Below are 24,023 nucleotides of genomic sequence, written 5' to 3' on the forward strand. Positions count from 1 at the left end.
CCGTTGAAAGCAATTCAGTTCAATATCAAAAAAAACACAAACAATAGACATCCACGTCCTGCTTGTCATGAAGCATTCTTTTTTGATGGGTAAGTTACGTAGGGGCTGGACTTTACGTGGAGGCCTAAAAACTTGATAGTATACCGCATCCTACATATGTATACGACGACTACACATTCCTCCAACAATCCTTTCTGATTATTGACTTCTTTCACAAAATCAATTTGTAGTAAGACCGGGGGAATCCCTCACTCATACCCCAACGTACATAGTAGATACCCAAACTGGGAATACGAACCTCAATGATTGCGTCATAATAATCGAAATTCATTCTGATTCCAATCCCACTATGTGGGCTGGTTCAGTAATTTGATGTCTGCTAAGGTAATTATTTCTGGCAGCAAAGTAGCACCTGCAGATATTAGATAATCTGTCTATTTAGTTAAGCTCAAGACATTTTTCTTAGAACTTCCTTCACGGAGATACTCGATACTCCAATGTCCTTTTCAGAAGCCTCAAATTACGTCCTTCCAGCAAATTCTCACAAATATAACATAAACAAGTCGAAAATATGCAGGCCAAGGAGACTGCATATGTGCTAAATCCTTTATGAAAGCCTTGGATTATGTTCTTTTACCGAATCATTTGTTGTAATCCATTTTCCGAAAGGTAGCTATTTCTTAAGCGCCAGGAGATTAGATTCATCCTTATGGCATGGAATGCTCAACAATAAAGAAATGGCTAAAAATCCGAAAAATCAATATATTTTCAATAAATCGCAAACAACACAAAGGACTCTTTTACAGTCAACCCAAATTGTGAACTCTTACAAAAGAGCTCCTTCGATTTCCCAGACACCTCATCCTTTCCTCCTGTCAGTGCCAAGCTAACGACAGGACAAAAATAATTCGTTAAAGCTCTTCATGGAAAAAATCATTTCACGTTAGACTATTTGCAGCTTCTGTGCATCCTTTCGTCTGCGATAAGTTCTCGCTATTTTTCCAAACGTTCGATGCAAATAAGCCATAGCTTGATCCTTGTTTTAGGGTCGCCTTAAGTAATATATCAGGAAGCTCCGTATTGAATATGTAGCGAAATGTTAAGTGATTTGCTAACTACATTGTTCGTGAATATATTAATGTCTTTGTTCCGCTACCGACGCGTCGGTAAGGACTAAGGTTGGACGTTTTTATTGTGTCTGTTCCAATCCAATGGACCCTTCTCCAATCGAAGAAGGACATGTATTTGACATGTTCTGGTTAATTTATGATAATAGACTGCTTGTCTTGTTGCCAGTAATGATGAGAATCGATTGTGTTGGACAGTCCAAAAGAACTTACAATAACCGTTTTTGAGAAGCCGGTCCCAAGCCCGGTTGTGAAAGGAGGAGGGATGGATAGCTTCAGTCTGAATGGCTGTACGCCACCGCAGGGTCTCAGGGGGTAGGTGAGGAAAGTGCAGGAACGTTGCAGTCTTGCAGATTACTCACTAAGGAAGCTATCTCAACACCTGACAGCTAGGGATAAAATGAGAAGAAGGAGAAATTTAAGGTCCGGTACGGATAACCGGCGGGAGTCGTCTGACTTGGTGGCTGGGTCAGGCTCTCGTAATGGACAGCACGGCGTCGAAAGCGCTAGTCCTGGGGCGGTTCGACGACTAGGCGCCACGACGACCAGAAGCACAGCTCCGCCTGATGCAGCAGGTTCGCGTAGGAAACGGATGAAATGGACTGAAGAAATGAACCTCTTCATCATCCGCTCCTACTACAAAATAACGACGGGGGCGGGTACAACATCTTCCCGCTCCTTCTTGCACCAGAGATTCGTCAAGCGTTTCCCGCAATTCGCGCACGTGACTGTGCAGCGAGTCGCAGACCAGTACCGCTTTATTACTCGCAGCGACACAATCCCGGCCACCATCAGGGAGCGTGTTCGACTTGAAGTCATCGGGGAAACTGGTGACCGAGAGTCGTTGGAGGCAGAGGCGGCAGCATCAACAACACCACGCCGCACTGCAGGCAACAGGTTCAGTACTCGCCGAAGCACTCTTCTCCACCGTCCAGCTGAGGTCTCCGCTGAGGTTCGGGACGAATTCCAAAGAGCGTGTATGGAATTCTCGGATATGGATCCTTTGCATAGACCAGGTATTCCCAGCCTCCATGCATTTCCAGCAACTCCGGGAATTCTATCTCAAATCAATGATGAGATTGCATCTCGACTGTGTGCTGATATGTCGCTGCTGCGACTACAATCACTTGTGTATTGTGGTGCAGTTGCAGCTATCAGATTGCACGGTCAGAAGATTCGCTTTCGTGTTATTGGTTTGAGTGACAAAAGGGATCCACCATGGAAAATTCGTCTGGAACGTCGGCGGGACTCACTAAGGCAGGACATTGCTAGACTGATTCAGATCAGCACTGGCAATGCCAGCCGACAGGTGAGAAATAAAGTGCAGAGGGTTTACCGGAACTATGCCATCCCCTGTGAGACACCCGTAGTTGAAATTCTGGACACACTAAAACAGAAACTTTCTGTCATATGCAGTCGGTTAAGACGGTATGGCGAAAGTTATTCCAGACGTGTCCAGAATGCAACATACGCGAGGAACCAGCGGAGCTTTTTCAGATCTCTCAACGAATCCCAACAGAGCGCCCAGACAATACAGTTCTCGGTGACGGAAGCGAAAGAGTATTGGGCTGGACTTTGGGGGTTACCCGCCCAGCATGCTGAGCATGCTGAGTGGATCACCGCCGAAGGCGCCCGCCATGCCAATACACCTGGCATGAATTTTGCGGATGTTACCGAAGAGGAAGTTCGACGAGCCATAAACATCTCGAAGAACTGGAGGGGCCCAGGTCTGGATCGGGTGCAGAATTTCTGGTATAAGAAATTTGCCAGCGTACACAGTCGGTTGGCACGCAGTATAAATGAGGTCATAAGTCGGCCGGAGGAATTTCCACCTTTCCTCACTGCGGGGATTACCTACCTTATCCCTAAGAAGGACACGGTGCAGGACCCCGCGGACACAAGACCGATCACTTGCTTACCAACCCTCTACAAATTCATCACGTCCATTGTTAGTGGAAGGATCAATGCGCACCTCGAGACCAACAACATTCTGTCCGAGGAGCAGAAGGGCTGCCGAGTTGGGTCAAGGGGTTGCAAGGAGCAACTCATTATCAACTCGGTAGTTGTAGGACAATCAACTAGAGGCCAAAGAAACCTCTTCAGTTGCTATATTGATTATGCCAAGGCTTTTGATAGAGTTCCGCATACCTGGCTAATCGACATCCTACATCTGTATCGCATTGATCCGAAACTAATAAAGTTTTTGGCGATAGTCATGGAAGGGTGGCATACCACCTTATCGGTGTGTACATCTGAGGGTGCTAATACCTCAGAGCCCATCCGTATACGGAGGGGCATCTTCCAGGGGGATTCATTGAGTCCCCTTTGGTTTTGTATGACACTGAACCCCCTTTCATGGCTACTGAATGATGCTAGAGGGCATGGTTTTGCAATAAAATATGGCGTACGTGCTAAGTGCGAACTGACACACTTGATGCACCTAGATGACACCAAGCTGTATGCTGGTACTGACAACCATCTTAGAAGTCTGTTGCGAATAATAGACATGTTCAGCCGTGATATTCGGATGGAGTTTGGATTAGACAAGTGTCGAATCCAAGCCATCCGCAATGGCCATCACGAGCCGCATGCCGGACATAGCATTGGTGACCTCCACATCGAAGTTATGACCGAGACAGACTTCTACAAGCACCTAGGAATTCTGCAAGGGACCCATGCTCGAGTTGGTGATCTAAAGGAACCTATGCTGTCCGAATTCCTGCGACGTGTAAAGCTGGTGCTGAAATCGCATCTCTCGGGGAAGAATAAAATAAGCGCATTAAATGTATTCGCTATCCCTTCACTGGCTTATGCATTCGGAATATTGCCGTGGACGAAGACCGATCTGGAAAACGTCCAGCGGCGAATACGGACAACTATGTCCAAATTCCGAATGCATCACCCAAAGTCTGCGTGGAGCGGATGAACCTGCCTCGTGACAGCGGAGGTAGGGGCGTGGTTGACGTGGCGACACAACATCATCGCCAAGTTGACTCGCTGCGCGCTTATTTTTACAGCAAAGAGCAGGCGAGTCCCTTGCATGCGGCTATCTGTAAGGCAGACTGTGGACTGACTCCACTTAACTTGAAGGATCGATTTTTCAATCCTCTGAGTGGAGTAAAGTCGGACCAAGAGCGGATCGATGAATGGAAGTCGAAGGCAATGCACGGTAAACACGTGAATTGTCTTTGGCAGCCATTTGTAAATTTGCATATGTCGAACAGATGGCTGTGTGCTGGGGAGCTCTTTGCTGAGACGGAGGGGTTCATGTCTGCCATTCAGGACGGCGTGGTCGCCACCCGAGCTTATAAAAAGCTCATCATGAAAGAACGGGTGGAGAACGACCAGTGCTGAATGTGTGGTTCGGCGTTAGAGACGTTGGACCATCTCATTTCTGCCTGTACTGTTATGGCACCGGTGCAATACATCACCAGGCATAATGCTGTATGTAAGGTTATCCATCAAAACCTTGCATATAAGCATGGGCTGATCACGGGAACATGTCCGGTTTACCGATATGAGCCGCAAGCAGTACTTGATAGTTCTGCTTACAGCATCTATTGGGACCGGCAAGTTCTGACTGATCGCCATACCGCACACAACAAGCTTGACGTACTGTTAGTTGACAAGACGGGTCGCTCCGCGTATATTATTGATGTTGCTATCCCCCATGATAGCAACATTGAACGGAAATACGTGGAAAAGAAGGTGAACTATGAGCCGTACTTGTGCTCTAACCACTCAGCTATTTGCGAAATAACTGCTCCTTTCTTATTATAGGCATATTTCTTGCAAAAGAATCGGTTTTCAAAATCAGTTTGTTTGGGAAGGGGCGTCAAAAATATTTGACAAGCCGGAATACCAGAAGCTGGACACTTCATAATACACAGTTTTGATAATAATAGTTGAATTTTTGCCAAACTTTCCAAAGATTATGCGTTATACTATCAGGCGGTCAAAGGTTAGTATAAGTCTCAGGCGAAACGTGGATTGGTACCCACGATGGAGCATAAAACCTGGAAAACATCTGCTGAACCAACACCAACAGCTCTACTACCAAACCCTATCTCGCTGGGAGTTCTTTCTTTATGAAAAACTGCAGACGAAGAAGGATGAAGGCGAGTCTCCCGCGCCTAAAAACGGGACAAAATGTACCAACTGGTCCTCCAGGTTGGGGTTGGGAAGGACTGACAGCCCTACACGGAAAACCGATGTTACGAAACCACGAAAGGAGCCTCGGACAGGATGAATTTTACCACGACCAACCCGGCAAAGACAACGGATTAACGATTAGCGCATTTTCTCATGAAACGTGCGCTCCCTGTATAGACCGAATGCTGCTGAACAGCTGGCCGATACCTTATCCCAATATAAGGCTGATGTAACAGCGTTGCAAAGGATGAGATAGACAGGGACCGGTTTCCTGGAGAAGAGCCACTACACCATATATTATAGCGGCCATCCAGTAAACCATGCGCTCGGAGTAGGTTTCTTAGTCAGCCAAAAAATGAAACCTGCTGTTATCGGCTTTGAAACCATAAGCGAAAGGCTACGCTCGAAACGTCTCACCATAGGGTCAAAGCTTTTACTGTACAAGACAATGATCCTGCCATCCCCATGTATTCTTTGGAGACCTGGGTTCTTAGCAAGAAAAATTGCGAACGCACCTAACAGTCGGTCAGAATGCAAAGGGAGCCCAGCATCAAGCAAACCTACTCTAGGATTGGCGCGGTAAATTTGGTGGATACACGGTCTAAAATGGCTCAGAGCAGGCAAATAGTCTCAAAACTTGTCGCCATCTTGCTAAGAAGCGGAGTGTCTCCCGAGGTCATACAGTGTTATCCTGGAGTATACCACTGTACTGACCAAGATATCTGAAAAGATTGCCATGGTGAAAGGTACGGTAGTAGGGCCAATGGTGGCCAAGAGTGTTCTGATGATCCCTGATCCCTTGAGGGAGGAGGTGAAGTGTGGGCGGATTTACGTTGAATATGTTCGAATTCGCACCCTTGTCGTGTTTTGCGAATTATAAAAGGGAGCGTATAACATCTGTTAGCCGGTTCGGTCACGCTGCTCCCAAGGCAATGGTGAGGCAGCGTCTGATGAGTTGCCTCTGCCCTGGTCCGAAACCGTAGCCGCCTTTGTCCTTCTTTTACCATTTGATTTGAATTAATTTTCGTCGATATGGTGCGGACTGCGTGAGTGTGAATACCAAGAAATCGCTATGCAGAGGAGCTACTCCCATTGTAGGAAAGCGTTTGTCGGCATGAAGCGTGGCTACCCACAGGGATCTATCGCAGGCCCACTAACATGGGACCTGATGATGGATGACATTTTGTAAGAGCTTAGTTCAGTGGTTGAATTCGTGGCACATGGGGATGATTTCCTCATTCTTGATGAAGAGAACAACCTACTTGAGCTCATACAGGGAGGTACTGAGTACATGAACTACTACCGCGACACAGACTTCGCGGTTTCAATGGAAAAAACTGTTGAAATCTTGCTGAATGGTATCTTATATCGAAGTGTTAGTCCCACTTGAGGTAAAAAGTTTTTCGATGAGAATGTTACATCTAAATGGCAGATCAGATACAACAAAAATAGTTAAGTACGGGTCACAAATGAGTGCGTAAAATGTGTGTCTGGCAGAGGGAGCTCTTTCACGGTTCGAGATGGGCCTCCTCCTGACCGGGTGCGGTAGTTTGAATAAGTTTCTCTTTTGGCGGAATCTTGCCTTCAGTTAGGCTTGTGTTATATCTTCACGTAGCGCTAATGCATAAGCATGTCTGGCTTTCCGCAGGCGGAAGGAGTTCCAAGTGCTGATTCCAAGCAAACCGATGGGAGACCAGACGGGAATGGTCAGGAGGACGATGTACTCTCGACCCCGTTATTTGTGGTTGAGTTCCTGGGAGAACTCCTTCAGGGCTTAATGCTTGAAGCTGCGCCTTACAACTCAGGGGCCGTATACCCTAGTTACGGCAGAGGTGTTCGATAGGCCTTGCATCCACCGATATTATTGATGAGCCTGCACTCGGTATAAATCAATACTGCTGCGCTGATCATAGCAAGACTCTACTTGCGGTAGACAAATGAAATCGCATCCCATCATATTTACTATTACTGTAGGGTAGGACATCCTTTTAGGGCCGATTTATCGAAGTCCTCTGTTTTTAAAGTGTTGTATAAAATAAAACCTTTTTAGAATCGATTCAATGTCTATGTGTCCGCCTACCTATCATTTTTTTCTGCAGATAGAAATCTTCCAAAGACACTGGTGCACATGTGCCAACGTATGGGTTTTTTACCGTTAGTAACACCTGCTAGCTTCTTATCCTCTTCCCCGTGGACCAGCCACAAGGTATTTCGTCACTAGGTGGACCTGGCTCTAGCCTTTCCCTTTGCCCATCGATTGTATTCGGAACCACGTCTTTCTCGCCTCCTCTGCCTCCTTCAACCTGCACTGAATTCGCCCTACCATGTCGTTCATTGCATTCCAGTTCTCCTGGCACGCAAGCATTATCCCAATTATATTTTCCGGTGCTACTGTTCCTCCCAATGTCCCCTCTTTTCCTTACCTCTGCGAATTTGGGACAATGGAGGAGAACATGTTCCGGGTCCTCCGGAATACCGTCACAGTTGGGATTGTTGGGTGAGCTGTCCGGTTTAAACCTATAGAGATATTGGCGGTAACTGCCATGACCCGTGCGAAACTGCGTTATATCATAGTTTATCACACCATGCGTTGTCTGGTCCACACTTTGCTGCTGGGAAACAATCTATGGGTCAATCCCCATAGTGTCCAACAGACCTATATGATCTGGAGGAAGATGGTTCACCAGGAGTCTTACCAGGTTTAAGCGCCAACACTAACCTTAGTTTTTTCCATGTCTTGAAAAAGATCCCATCCGTCAAGCATGCTTCAAACAACTCTACGAACATGTTTGGTCTCGACTTAACGGCCAGCTTCAGGGCTTTCTTCGATATGCCGTCGAGGCCTGGCGCCTTATTGTCTTCCAGCCTACCCCAAATCTCCAGTACTTATTTTGTCGTTACTGGGGGTATTACAACCACATCTAAAGATGTCTGTAGACTGTGATCGCTTGTGCTCTCTTGAGCGAACAAACTCTGAACAATCTTCAGTAGGAGATCGGGACATGTAATTTGCGGAGCTGCCTGCCTTCTAAATCTCCCCATCACAACCCTCTACGCGCTTCCCCATCGATATATATCCGCCTCTGCGTAGAATTTTTTCAAGGAGTCCCCCAGGTTCGGGTTTCTTCGAACTTCCTTGTAAGCTCGCTGCTTCACCTCCTCGTCAATCGTGTCCATTCCCCTTTGAGTCACTCATCTGGCGCGATGATACGCCGATCGAAGATCAATTCCCTATTCCACCACCAGTTGAGCCTTCTACTTGGGAAAGTATAACGTGTAGGCAACGATGTGCCGCATGCCTTCACGATACAGTCCGTGGTACAGAGGCCTTTTTCTGAGCGTGTACCTATTATGGTGTCCTGGTCCAACCACACATCTATGAATGTTTGTCCGTCAATTGTTTTTGTAGACCAACCTGATATTCTCCTGATTCATGGACGAGCAGAGTTCCAACCGCTTGGTTTACTCTTCAGGTCAAAGACTATTGTCTGGTGATCGCTTTGGGTGTACTATTCAATGACGTCCCAGGACATATTGCAAGCTCGTGAAGAATTAACAAAAGTCCGAACCGGACCCCGTCTGTCTGTCTGACAGACTGGATTTACTCTGAAACGGCTAAACAGGTTATCACGTAATTTGATGAAAGCGTTTGGTCTGCGAATCCTCCTAACATGTACAAAGAGGGCGCCATTTGGAACTAGAATTAAGGCGATAAACGGGGGGGGGAGGGGGGTGCATTCTTTTTTTTTACAGAATGTGGTCGTGTGGGGTATCGAATGAAATGGCTCTATAAGTACTCTACGAAACTGATGATATTTTGGATACTGGGTGAAGCATAGGGAGGTGAGGGCTCAAAATGTGTGCGCCAAAAAGTGTAACATGTCTCGTTCTTAGAACCTACCCAACCGAAAAATCTAAAAAATCACAGTGGTATATTTATAGGAATTTTAGGCCCCAACTATGAACGAGCACGCCGCGTGATCTCCTCCGAACTGAGGGCTGAAGAATTGAAGTCTCCGACGATTGGGCTGCCAAGGATGCTGAAGCTGCTTGGCTCGGTCGGAACAGGATCGAAGTGGAGGTTGGCGAATAGAGGCCGGATGCGGTTGAATGCATAAATCGATGAGGTCCAGAATAAGAGGGCTCCAAGGGACCCCGGATGGTATCAGCGCGGCGAGAAGCACATTCGCAAGTCTGGAGGTCTTTGAAGAAAAAGAGACGCAGGCTTGTTTGACGTGAACCCAGGAATAGGACATAACACAGGAAAAATCGTCAAAAGTCGGCTACAAAAACTGTGCTCCTCACGGGCTGTTCTCGCGTGGAGGCAAACTTCTTGGAATTCGCAGCGAATTACCAAAGACTATCTCTGCGGTGAGGCTTGAAGGTCCTCTCTCCAAGATGTGCGCATCACTACAAGAGTGGCCGGTAGGGCCTGTGGCCATGAAGTTTCCGGCGAGCATTTGAGCCTGACCTTGAAGGTTCGGTATATACGCTCTACCATACGGTTCGCGTCAGGATGATAGGGTGTCGTATGAACGCGGGTGGCGCCGACGAAACGAGCAAGCTAGCTAGAGGCGTCCGTTCGAAGGGCGACGGGGCCTTATGGGGGGAGAAAAGCGAAGCTGCGGCGTTCGGAAGGGGTCGATGGCGGTTGTCGTCCATACGAGAGGCGCGCGCTTTGAAGACGAGCCTTTCAGCAATTCTGTGAGCGGAGGCTTGCATGTCGGGCGCATTCGGGACGCAACGTCGCATACCGAGAAAACATCGTAATTAAGAAAAATCTGCTGGCCTAGCAAAGTCAGCTATTCCTTGGGTTTTAGGCGGCGGTGAGTGCACACCACTCGCGTTAACCTGGTATCCAGCGAAGGGCACAGCGTTGTTCCCAAGGTGACACTTCACCCATTTGACGAAAAGCCTCTCGTCACGCAGCGCGGAGAACAATTGACAGAGGTACTATCGACGCTTGTCGTGGGTACACGAGAACACGAAAATATGGTCCTCGTAGCACTTCAGCCCGAATGGTATTCGGTAGCAAGCGTGATGGAGGTCGATATCGGAGAAAACGATGACCTGGTAATCCTGCAAGAGGTCCTCGATCACTGGCAACGGGTAGCGGTCTGGCCTCGTGCCGCTGTTTAAACAGCGATAGTCCCCGGTAACGCGTCAGCCGCTACCGGGCTTAGATACTAGGTGTAGGGGGTTAGCTCATTGGCTTGAGGACGGCATGATAATGCCTCCTTCCAAAGGAATTTCATGCGGTTTTCGCTGAGGGCGTCGGTGCTTTCAGTTCTCCGGAGGTGGGATTGGTACGACGATAGCCTTGTACACGGCTGTCTGCAACCCCGTGCTCCAGCCCCGGACGTCGAATGATACTAGCAGAAACCTGTAGTTTCGTTTGAGGACGGGGTAGTTGATCGACTAACGAACGGCCACGTTGTTGGCCATGTTGTTGCATCTTGAGAGAGCCCCCCACCGGAGACCTTTTCGATCCCATGGTGAGTTGCGTAACCGCTTTACTTGGGGCTTTCCGGTAAGGACCGGATGATATCCAAGAGATGACAAGATTGCACAACGAGAAAAGGCAAGTCTATGATACGATGGAAACGGCGAGACCGGTCGGCGTGGTTATTACGGAGAGGCTAGACCGGTGGCCGCCGTGCTCGTGGATGCTGCCGTGGGTCATAGGTTAAATGCCGTGCAGTGACCACGGAAATTCGGGGTACCACATTATTACACCTTACATGGTCTTTGCGGCGTTGGCGATGTCTAGATTGGTTTTAGGGAAAGGAAACATAATGACTCTTTTTCAAATCTAGAGACTTCAAACACAAACTTATTTCATTTTAAGGTCCATGAATTTGCCTCTAGCCATTCTAGACTTTTCTTAAAGGAAAACTCCTCACCCGATGTAGCACTTTGATTTTATGTAGCGAATTAGCTGTCAAAAAACAAACTCGCAAAAAGATACTTGAATCTTAGTTAGTTCAATTATTTTACTGACAATAGTTGGCTAAGGAAATGAGCCATCTTTGGAATAAAATTGAACTCCATGCTCCCGCCAAATTACACGCTCATTTATCGGGTACTTGAATGAACACATGAATCCTTTTCTAAAATCTTTTGATTTCTGACACAACACGTATGAAAATAAACCGCGACATCAATTCCAAATGATGCGATTAAAGTTGAAAAGCCATTCACCTATAGATATTATAAATGCAGTTTGAACAGAGATCAAAGTCGGCTCTGCGGTCATGATTACTTCCAAATTATCACTACCCTATTCAAGGTGTAATTCCTAATGACTTAATTAAATAAGGAAAATAGTCCATAATACGCTCTAATTCCTATAAACTTAATAATTTACATTATCAAACGATAAAAAGCGGTTCATAGTCACTAACTTTTCGTCATTAAATCTTGTTCATCAAATTCAGTGGAAAATGATCCCGGCATATGGTCTACATTGTAAGATTGAGGTAGTGCTAATGAGAATATTAAAATATTCCCACGTTGGACGTCAAAAATAGATTCTAATGGATCATCAGAATAACCAATTGAATGGCTAACTGCGCAAATCAACTCTGGGAGGAGTCTAAATTTTGAGGAAAATAGGAATATGTAGTGGGAGCTCAGTTTAGTTGCAATCATAGAAAAGGGGGTGTTAAATGACTCCCGCAATGGCATCTGTAGTGAGAACTATAAAAGCACTTTAAGTTCCTCTAAGATTTCAGTTGGTGCATAACCAAATTAAGTGAAAAAGAAACTTCATCAATGTCTCATCGTAATAAACCCTAAGTTGACTCTTCTTCTGCATAGGACCATTCCTTTTCAGCCCCAACATTTATTCTGATGATTGGGGCCAATGGTCTCTCTTTCTCTTTTTTACCAATAAAGCTACCTGAGTTTGGCCTTCTGGGGTTGTTATATACGTTTGGCACCCTAGCGGGATTTTCATACTGGCTACCCCGAAATGGGGGGTGGGGGCGGGGACAGACCAACTAGATTTGCAGGAACCTGAACTGGTAACATGGTTGAGCAAGTGAGAGTTGAGCAAAAGATAGCAACGCAAGATGCCCTGCAAGGATGCGTCGCCGAAACCAAAGATAGGTCTCGGGCCGAATCTTCAGGGCTTTCGGCGCAATACTATTACTTTCTCCTCAATTTCATTATTTAGTATAAATAGTACCAGAGCATCGTGTGCAAAGAAGCAGGTTGCGGTAGCCAAAAACATGTGTTCCTTTGGTCCCTGAGGCTTTACCTACCCTTTGTTGATCCCGGAACTCACAGATTCTCGGAACGTCGCAGTCTGCTAATATCAATTTAATGCGCATTACTCTACCAGGCTCCCGAAAGTACTAGCTCATTGTACCTTGGCAGAGCTAGGGTCACTTAACCCAATTAACGGACCATCATGGTCAATTTTGCCAGCACTGGGGTACTACGGTCATTTCCCTTCCAGTGCCAGTCACTAATTACGAAGAGATCGATATCCCACGTTCCGGACTAGTTCCTGAAGTCCGAGGAAGCTGGTATAGAAGTGAAGGTTCACTTTGAAAAGTCACGCGATTCAAGGTACGTTGGCTGAAAGGACTCAATATTACCGATCCAAGTCTCGCACGGTTTGCGTTAGTTGTCGGTGTCCAATCGTTGAAGTTAGCTCTTAATTACCCGTTTGGGCTTCGTCAACGGTTTCCGGATTGAATATAAACAGCATAGTCACGATGCACGTAGGTGAGAGGATCCCTCCTATCTCCCTTCACAAATTTGAAGGCTATCTGGTGCTGCTGACAATCCAACTGAACCACAACTGAAAATCTTCGAGAACACACCCCTCACACTATGTTGGAAATGCTTGATGGCAGCGAATGCAGCATGCATCTTTCGATTATAGTGGCTGTAACTCCTCGCGCTGCTTATCGAACAGCGCGTTTTCTAAAAAAGAAATCCAGAGGACGCCAGGTGTGTGTGTGTGTGTGGTGGGGGAGAAGCTACAGCTTCTGAGCACTCAGGCCGTGTTGGCCCATTGTACTCGCCTCCCCCGTCTAACGGAATATTCCGGATTCGTTAACGTATCGTAGGATTTCCGTTAGTGGATGTGACGCTACTCGTCTCAATTGGAGAAATTCAATTCACATAGGAAATGCTCCGTGGATTCCGCTTCCTCATTACAGGAGGGACACGTATCATCTTCGGTAATTCCTATTCTGAACATATGCCCAGCTAGTGAATTATGGCCTGTCAGAATGCCCACAATACACCTGCAAGTCCTCCTGCTTTTCGACAGGATAAACCTTGCGGTACGTATGTTCGGTTCTGGCAGGAAAAGTTTGGTGTGTCGAGCAGCATTTAGGCTCTGCCACCTGTCATTATGGGAAACTTGTTCCCAGTTTTTGAAAACAGAATTAGCCAATGCTACTGATACTCCAATTGCTGGCTCCGGTCCCGGCATAGGGGAGATTGACCCCTCTTTCACTAAAGCGTCCGAGATTTCATTTCCCTCTATGCCACAATGACTAGGTATCCAGAGTAGTTCCACCGTATTGAACCTAGACATAGAGTTCAAACGTTTTCTGCATTCCTGAACGATTTTCGAGGTGATCAAAGGACTGCTCAATGCCCTCAATGTAGCTTGACTGACCGCTCGCCAATCACCCAGTTTGCCACCCTTAGGGTCGCATAAACTTCGGCTTGAAAAACCGTTGCATATTGTCACAAAGGAAAATCCCACTTCTCGTTTTTATTCGAGAGGTAGACTCCGGCTCCAGAACCCTCTTCTGTTTTTAAGCCATCGGTGTAGAAGACTTCCGTATATCCCGCCACGCATTCCTCTGGGTCTTCCCAGTCCTCTCTACGCTTCAGGGTAACTTCATATCTGCTACCAAACAGATGTATGGGGACACGAGAATGGGAAGGCATTGTAAGAACTGGATTCAGTCCTCCCAGTAACTCTTCCAATGCTCTGTGCCCCCCACATCCGTTATTTTCCCATAGATCTAATCGAATTAGCCTATGAGCTGCTCTCATTGCAGTGCTTTGAATAAATATATCCAGGGGCTGCAAATTGAGTAGTGCATTCAGAGCTGCGCCGGATGTCGTGCTCATGGCACCAGGTACTGCGAAGAAATTTCTGCTCCAAGGAGGCACCGATGACGATGTTAGATGCTCTTTCTCAAGCCCAGAGTGGCATTCGGCGACAAGAACGAGGTTGTAGTAGCGTAGGTGGTGGGACTTTTTGCCTTTAACTTCTACTGCTTCGAGAAGAGGCGAAGGCAATATGCTATCAGGCGCCGGAGTGCACCGGGTAGTAGAAATTAAGCATCCCTAGGGATCCGCGAGGTTTAGCGGCTGCCTGTTTTTTGCAAAAGCAAGGGAGAGAGAAGGTTTGTAGTTGCGAAAGGAGGTTGATCTTGGTCGTTAGAAAGCGTACGAATGGACAGCCCCCTGGAAATGGTACATAGGAGCAACTTTGACGATCAGCTGAACTCGATGAAGCGGAATAGTATTGTAATAGGTTTGGAATCTCCTTTTCCGCGAACGGGGTTTGGTCGAGCTTGCTTTGGTATTCAAAGATCAGTGGAAGTGAAATGGCTAAGCTGCAGTTGGGAGCGGTCTAATGAGGTATTATCATAGTTACCCCGAAAGTGTGTCATTTTCCGAAATGATGAAAATGGTGTGGATGGAAGTAGCCCAAGTTGGGATAACGATTTTAGCGACAATGATCACAGGCCTAAATTAAGCATCATCATGTGCATACAGAACACCACGATTGGCGAGATGTTGGCTGCGTAGAATGTGATTAGCAAAAGCATGGCCTTCATAGCATGAGCCTATCGAGAATTTGATTCCCTTATTTTTTTGCTATCGGGTACGTACAAAAGATTGTCTACGGGAATATTAGCACCGATTTCCACCATCTGCGTCGGAGACGGGCTTACCAGTTTCCTGGTTGTTATTCTCGGAGGTGTAAGGCACGCTGCTCTTCTACATCTGCAAGTCATACGACGGTTGATGCCAGAAGCGTGAGTTACATTCTAGGGGATTGAGGCGGCTTCCTAGTCAGCCATATCTCTTCGGTCTCCAATATCCGCTCAATTGCTGCTCGATGACGGAGGTAGCTGCCTGGTCAGACAGATCAGTTGCACCACCTGTTGATGAATTTTGTGCGGTGTGAGACCAAAGTTTCTAGTCTGCTAGAATTGTCTGTTGTAAAGATTGGACTAATTTCAGCAATTTGGAAAATTCGAAATCTGTAGAAAAAATTATATATTTCTTTCGCTTACTTCTGTTCTGATTGTACTAATTCTTTTTGCTTTGTCAGGTTATTTTTTTTTGTGAAGGACGCTTATCCTTTACATCTCATCGAGGAGCTAGATTTCTTACGAGTCTAGATCTGTAGGACTGGATGAGGCATTCAAGGATGAGACTGTCGCCACAGTTCCAGAGCGAACACTCAACTGACCATGTTTCGGCCCTCTAAACCATGCAGCAACTGATGGACAAGCCTTTGTATATTTGAATGGCTTGCTACTAATCACAAGGACCTTCGACCAGCACTTTCTGCTCTTAAACGAACTGGCTTGACATTGAATATATGGAAGAGCAAATTTGTCATGAAGGTGGTTCGATACTTGGAGCACATCATCGGTAATAGGACGATTTGTACTGACACGTTGCGTGCCATCAAAGGTTTACCTCGGTCAAAAAACCTCTTAAACAGCAACGGTTTCTCAAAATGTGCGAGTGGTATCAATGATTTATGACAAATTACCCTTCACTGACTGCACCGTTGACAGAAGGAGCGTTGGACTGAGGAAGATATCTTTGCCTTCGATGTTCTGAAAACGAGTCTCGCTTCGGCTCCGGTCTTGTACAGTCCCAATTTCTCTAAACCTTCCGCCACACATTGTGGCGAAAGTCAACATGGCATAGGAGCAATGCTAGTGCAGAAGACAGTTCCGATAGCGTATATCTCGAAGAAGTTTACACTGTCACTGAACAGGAATTTTTGGCAGCGGTTAGGCAGTGCGCAAATTTAGAGCCTACATTGAAGGCACAACATTTGATGTGGCAACTGACATCGCTTTGCTCAAATGGCTAATGAACCAGTCAGACACTCGCGGTAGAGTGGCCAGATGAGCATTGAAAACGCTCGGGAAAGGGTCGGTGGACTCACAGGCTCATTCCTGCCTTCAAGGAGTGGTTAGAGAGACGACACGGTGAGATTAATTATAATCTCACCCAGTTTCTCACGGGACATGGAGGATATCTCCAATACCTTCACAGGTTTAAATTGGAGATCTCACCCGACTGTCCAAATTGTGATGGAGTCCCAGAGGACCCACAGCATGTATTCTTCCACTGTCTGAGATTTGTGGAAGAAAGGAGGAACCTAGAGGAGATTCTAGGAGAGGTGCCGGTACCAGAAAATCTGGTGCTGAAAATGCTAGCGCATCAAGAGAATTGGGACGCGGTCAACTCCATGATCGCATCTATTCAAGATAAATTGCGAAAGGCAGAGGAAAGGAGAAAAGCGCGGTCACGTGCGCCGCGTATAGAAGAAATGGGATTAAGCTAGAGTGAGCTGACTCCGCCCCGTGATGTAATACCTTATGGTGGTTCCGCGGGGCAGGGAGGGAGTCGGGGGTGGTTTTAGTGGGTAAAAATCCCACACGCTGGTGTGTCCAGACCAGTGTGTTTTGAAGATTTCCACTTCCTCAAAAAAACGAAAAAAAAAAGATGAGCATTGAAGCTTCAAAGATTCTCGTCCATAATCAAACACAGAACGGCTCACAACATCTGGCGACGGATTTTCTATCTCACATACCATCGAAGGTGGATGCTTTGGAGAGAAATGGGAGCAACGCAGACGTGGATTTTAATTCACTAAATTTTCGCTCTGCGGACTATTTGCGACTGATAGAGTCTATTAGGGAGAATTCCAACAAACTCTCTAATCTACAGGTATGCGATTGGTTGGTATACAAGCGAACCACTCATGCTTCTGGAGATGAACTGGAAGAACAACAGGCTTGGAAGTTTGGGATTCTGGAGGGGCTGACGGGTAAAGTGATACCCTGCGCCCATGATCATCCTTCGAGTGCACATGGTGGGTTGGTAAAACCTTGGATAGACTGCAATTACTGTTCTAATGGCCTAAAATGGTTTCACAGGTCAAGGACTAATCAAACTCCTCAGCCTCTAATGGGAGAAGCGCTTATCTCCGATCGGGTGTTTCAACGCTTGTATGTCGACCTGATCGGCCCATACCCTAGATCTCGCAACGAAAACGTTGGAGCAATAGTCGCTCTCGATTCTCTCTCGAAATTTTCATTCATGGAGCGATTAAACCGTTTACCGCGAACGTTTTGACTGAATATGTGAAGAAGAGAATCTTTGATGTGTTTGGAATCCCTGAATCGATAACGTCTGATAACGGGATACAATTCAAACCTGTGGATTTCAACGATCTTTTGAACCAGTATGAAATTCAGCACATTTACACTGCTATATACTCCCCCAGGCAAACGCCTCGGGAAGAGTAAATTGCTCGCTGTTGGCTGTTATATGCGCTTATATCGGTTCTGATAAAAAAAATTAGGATAACAAGCCATCATCCATCAACTATGCACTTCGTTGAGCAAAACACATCTCGATAAGGACTTTCCCCAATCACGCCATTTTTGGGCAAAGCATGGTCATCCGTGGGATTATCTTTACGACAACTAAACACCTTGCATGAAGAAGGTCTGATATCAGAATAAACTTACTATCTGAGAGCAGAGGTTCAGTGCCGTTTCCTCCAAGCAAGAGACACACAGGAGAGAGGTTACAACTTCCGATCCCGAGCTCATGAATTTTAGATCGAAAATATCGTGTATAAGCGGCTTTCCGGATAGCTGAGTGGTTAGAGCGCAAGGCTGTCGTACGGAAGGTCGCGGTTCAAATCTCACTGGTGGCAGTGGAATTTGTATCGTGATTTGACGTCGGATACCAGCTGTGAATGAGTACCTGAGTCAAATCAGGGTAATAATCTCGGGCGAGCGCAATGCTGACCACATTGCCTCCTACAGTGTACTGTAGTGTCCCGTTGCGGTCTTGAATGAAGTGCTTTAACACACTTCAAGGCCCTGATCCAACATGGATTGTTGCGCCAACGATTATTATTATTATAAGCGGCTCTTCAACTTAAGTAGCACCGCAAAGCATTACAATGCCAAGCTGGATCGGATGTTCGTGAAAACGAAAGTCAGTAAAGTCGAAACGGTTCAATACGAGTTAAAAGATATCGACAGTCATAATTTGGATGTTTCTCATGCGAAGGGCCTGAAAGTCTATTAATATCTGAATCTTTGGCTGCCTTTATCGTGTTGCATTCAAATACGCAGCCGCTTTCCAGCATTGATTGCATCTTTGGTCTTCAGTTGTCTTTCCTTGAGCGTCCGCGTCTTTGCAAAAAATGCAGTCTTTCTTTCATATATTTATATACAAATTGTCAATTAATATATAATATTAGTATATAACATATTGTTCAAATATTGCATGACTGGTCAAAAGGAAACATCGACCCTGCAATCCAACTTGGGCGGTTCATATATCTGGGAATACGGACCTAACGGTTGGTTTGGTTGCGTATTAAAATTTATTTTTTGCTTGAGATTAGCATGACCACGGACCAGGTGAATAGAGGGACAGCTGATGAGCTGGACCTCGGAGGACGGCTAAGGAAGAGTTCATGAAAGTTCTGGAGTTTTATTCGAACGGTCAGTGTGGCTATTCCTCTTGAAGAAAGGAGTAATTCCGTGACATAGATTGCGGATTCATCTTAGTGCGCGGTGGATTTCCAGGTGTAACTCGTTTTGTATTTGGTCCATTTTTAAGGTTTTGTGTGAAACAAAACCTTATTAGAATCGAGACGGTGTCTGTCTTTTTTAAGGTTTTGTGTGAAACAAAACCTTATTAGAATCGAGACGGTGTCTGTCTGTCCGTCTGTCCGTCTGTCTGTCTGTCTGTCTGTCTGTCTGTCTGTCTGTCTGTCACACCCGATTTATTCGGAAACGGCTAGACCGATTGTGACGAAAATTGGTGAGAGTATGTAATCTGGTGATCCCTTTACATGCAGTAAGTGGCGCCATCTTGTGTTAAGTTTAAGGGGGGCTCCCCATACATGTGAATGGAGGGTGCAAATTCTTTTTTCACAGAATGTAGCCATGTAGGGTATCAAATGAAAGGTCTCAATTAGTACTTTTCGAATCTGGTTCAATATTTGATATAAGATGAAACATAGGGGAGTGAGGGTTCAAAATATGACCCACAAAAAGTGTAACAGGTCTCGTTCTCAGAACCTATCCAACCGAAAAATCTGAAAAAAATCACAGTGGTGCATCTCTACGAAATCTAGGCCTCAAAATATATCCGGTTCCGATATCTGCACAAATAAAGTTAATAATAGTATATTTCCACATTTTAGAAATTTACCCGGGAACCCCCCTTATGTTCATTCCAGAAGTACAAAATTGGGCATGCGTATAATGAAGAACATAATGCACAAACTAGTCAAGTTTGAAGAAAATCCAACTATTATTAACAAAGTTATCGTGGGTAAAACTTTACCATTTTTTGTGAATTTCATGCACTCTTCAACCTGCATGACGTCATCATCACATATCAATTCGTCAATACCACAACCAAATGAGTTCTTATGAATGGGGTCCCAAAGAATTATTTTGTTTTAGTTTTTTAGTTATTTGTCAACCAGACATGTGTGTATGTAGGTATATAATATATGCGTGCTAATGAACTTTGTGCCTAATTCAAATAGATATTAGAAGTAAATCAGAAATATGGGTACGATAAATTTAGATACGTGCATATATGTGTACAGTAGGTAATAGGCAGTTTGTTTATTTAGGGTGAGCGTGATATCTATGGCCCTAATATGTACGTATGTCTCGTAGTTTGGAAAAATATGAAGGATTATGTTGGATTTGTAGCTATATGCGGATAGAAAAATGTGCGTTAAAATTTCTTACATAAGATAAACACAAAACCTTTATACCCGAAGCGCGAGCTTCCGGTATTCCGACTTGTTTTAATATCCGATGCGGACGCAGCGGAGGAGACATGTGAATTTTGTGCAATGACACGTGAGGGATCGAAGTGCTCAACGGATTTTGGCTTGTTAGCATCCATTTTGCACTGGGGACACTTTCTATAGCAAACAGTGCGATCGCCTGTGAACAACATAATGTGTGTTCCTGTAAAACTGACTGGATCAAGACTTTCATTGGAATAAGAAATCTGTGGATTGGCAACGAACCGTCCAACCAGTTTCGTTTAATCCTCTTTAAAGTTAAACTGTAGGCCACCACATCTGAGAAACATGAATTCCTAAATTGTGTTATCCGTTTCACGGAGAGAGTCAATTGAGACAGCGCTGACAAAAATGAACTATTATAGTTAGTTCTGGTCGGTCCATTACGGACAGGTACTTCATAATGGGCAAAGGCTATCCCTCGTCCAGGATTTCTTTCTACTGATGTTATAATGGAAATACCTTTCAGCATGCATAGACTTCTGGAAGGCAACCACCTTCGAGATTACGTTTTCCAAGACGAAAACGATGATGCAAAGAAAAAGAAAGCTCTTCCCGACAATTTGAGATGAAGATATGAGACCCATGGAGCCCAGCAGCCCAAAACGTATTCGTTTTCAAGCTGATCCCTCCAAATTGTTGATTTCAGGCACGTGTGCCCCACGTGCGAGGGGCCACAGTACCGAAAGGGTCCCCAACCCTTTCTCGTCGGTCTAGCAAACACAAAGGCGTATTAATGGGCTACATCAGTATATCTATCCCCAGTTGTTGGTCATGAAATTGATATCTGATGGTTCCCTCTTTTGGTCTGTCAACAAATTAGATAAGATTAAATACTTCTCTATATCATATATCCATCAATCTGAAGAAATCAGAATCCAATTACCACTCATATAAGATGCTATTTTCATGCCTACCTTAAATTCCTCACGCTGCACGGATACAACATACTCTTCGGTGAATTTCACGTTCGCTCCGCAGGAAAAAAAAGGACCTCATTCCTATCTTTTCCGAAATTCAATATGCTACATCTGTGGAGTATATGTTATCATATCACTGGACCAGGTTATTGGGTATTGTTATTGGGTAATAAGGCAAAGCAGAAAAGAAGTCATCCGAGAGCCGTAATTGAAGCTTCAAAAATGGAGCCAACTAATAAGAAGGGAATCTTAGCGAGCCAATACCAATTCTTTGGACGAATATCTATCTTAGGTAAAATGCAAAAGATATTGATGTAGGATGAAAAGCCAAAGCAGCTTTTTTCCACTAATTAGCCATTTGTGCGAAAATTTTGATAACCTAAGCAAGCAGAAATACCCGTTGAGGCGGAAAATGTGCTGTTCCAAATTTAATCCTGGATTTTTATCTGCACATGCGGAAATAATGGTTAAATTGGAAATAGAATTGGTTTTGAATTCATTTCATTTCATACATTGAATCTTCTTCATATAAAAATCCGAAAGTGGAAACTATTAGTTTTCCACTTGAAATAAGAGACTTCGTAACTTTTTGCTCTAACTTTTTACTCTGGCAAACTTTAAGCTGATTTATGTCGATCTATCCAATCTTTACCCTTTTACACATTTATGAACGAGACTCCTTTATCCAAATAGCTACTCGTCAACTGAGCCCCAGAGGAGGATTCCCACTTTCACAGCTCACAGAGAAGAGCCCTTACCACCATCAAGCTTTGATCGGCACCCTCCGAAGAGTTGGCTCCACAAGCATCCTCAGAGAGCGTTGTGTCTCCTTGTAGGAGACCCTAAGTGCTGTTAATCCTCGGGGTCTTTATTCATACTCCTCAGTCGTTTGAAAAGAATTTTGGAACTACGATGGCTGATGGTCTTTGATTCTGATACTCCCTTTCACTCGATGCATAGATTCGTTGCCGGACCCAGTGTTCAGCGTTGGATAGAGTGGACACCACTCGTTCTGGAGCCTTTTTTTCGCCCTGGACTTGAGACAACTTCTTTCCCAATATTCGGGACGCGTTACTATTTATCGATTTGTCTACGAAGTTTATTCTTTCACTGTATTCATTAATTGGCATTCAGTCCCACCCTGAGCTGTGCCTGGATTTGAGGCTACTTTACGCTTTGTCCCTCTTGGCACTCAATATTCCAGTTTTTCATGTTCTTTTTCTTTTGCTAAATGGATTCTATGTAGCTCTCTGATATGTTGCCAGAGACTCGATGGACACGCGAGGCACCATTTACCCCTAGTCTCATTCACCCAGTAGCATAGATCAATTAGCTTCAGGATAACTTGTGATCTTCCAGGAAAGAGGCTCTTTCATGAATAATATGCATTTTGAGACCCTACATAGCCGGCAAAAACGGTTATGGGTTTCTTTAGTTTTTGATTTTTTTACGGATGATGTTCATAGAAATCTCAAAAAGATCTTACCGTCCGCGGGTGGTATAGTATGTGAGATTCTCAACCACTAAATTCCACTGCGCAGGATGCGCTATGGTCTGCGTTAGCACCAACAAATCACACTCATTCTGGGATCGATTGAGTTAGTGTAGGTTGTTTTGTACCGTGGTTACTTCGCTTTAAGGACGTCGTTCAACCCGCTTCTTTCATTCACCCAGCTCAGATATAAGATCATAACATGCTCCGAGTTCTCATATGTAGCAATGCATTCGTGATTGCCGGGATTCTCATCCACTCCGAAGCAATGTAACTACCTCCGGTAACCGCTTTGTCCTGTAAGGAAACGCGGCAGAAAGAAAATCCAATTCTCCGTTTTTTCGCTCTACCCAACTTTCAATACAAATGATCAGCGTAGGGACCCAACGGTCCTTTCCAGCCCAGGCAATAATTGAGTATAGTAAGATGAATTTCACCATTCCCGCAATAAGGGGTCTGCGGTTACATTTTGGCCCCTATTTAAGGCATCCTCCCTGTTATAGATTAACTAGTCTTCCCTACATTTTTCCATGTGTAGTCCAACGACCCTTTAAAGCTCAATTTGGCATTGATCACCACCTGCACGTATCTAATAATTGATCTTGATTATAAACCCGAGTTTTGGTAACATTGTTCTTCCTGCCTGCCGCCTCCGTATTTTCTTCCCCCAGGACCATTCTCTCTCTCTCATTCTCAGGGTGTTTCCCAACTTCTACAATCACCAGGTCGTCGGCAAATCCGATCAACTTCATATAATGTTCGCGCCGAAGCCTATACAGCTTGTTACATGTCATCCTCTCCAATATTTTTCCATAGCTTCTAAAGGACTTTTTGGTGCCTCAGTAGTTTTCCGTTTTCCACGGTTGAAAAGTGTTAATGAACCCGTAGGGTCTAGTCTTAGCATACACCTATAGGAATTACTTCGGAACCCCACTCAATCGCAGAGTCTAGTTAGTCTCTACAGTCTAGTTAGAGTCTACAGATCTACTATAGTCCCGTCTCGATAACATCGATGATTGAGAAAGCTTCTTTTCGAGGGTTGGCCGTGGTCTACCTTCCCTCTGCCCATGAAAAACAGTTGTAATTATTTTGAACACATCGGCACGTCCTTCCTGGGCACGTATTTTTCGGCAGCGCCCCACGATTCGTATTCACATCAAGGGGCAGCGATTCCATTTACGTCCTTTTCCCTACTACTACGAAGATCTCGATATTACTCCTCTATCTCCTGAAGAATT

Source organism: Hermetia illucens, chromosome 2 (genome assembly GCF_905115235.1).
Source record: "Hermetia illucens chromosome 2, iHerIll2.2.curated.20191125, whole genome shotgun sequence".
Taxonomy (NCBI): domain Eukaryota; kingdom Metazoa; phylum Arthropoda; class Insecta; order Diptera; family Stratiomyidae; genus Hermetia; species Hermetia illucens.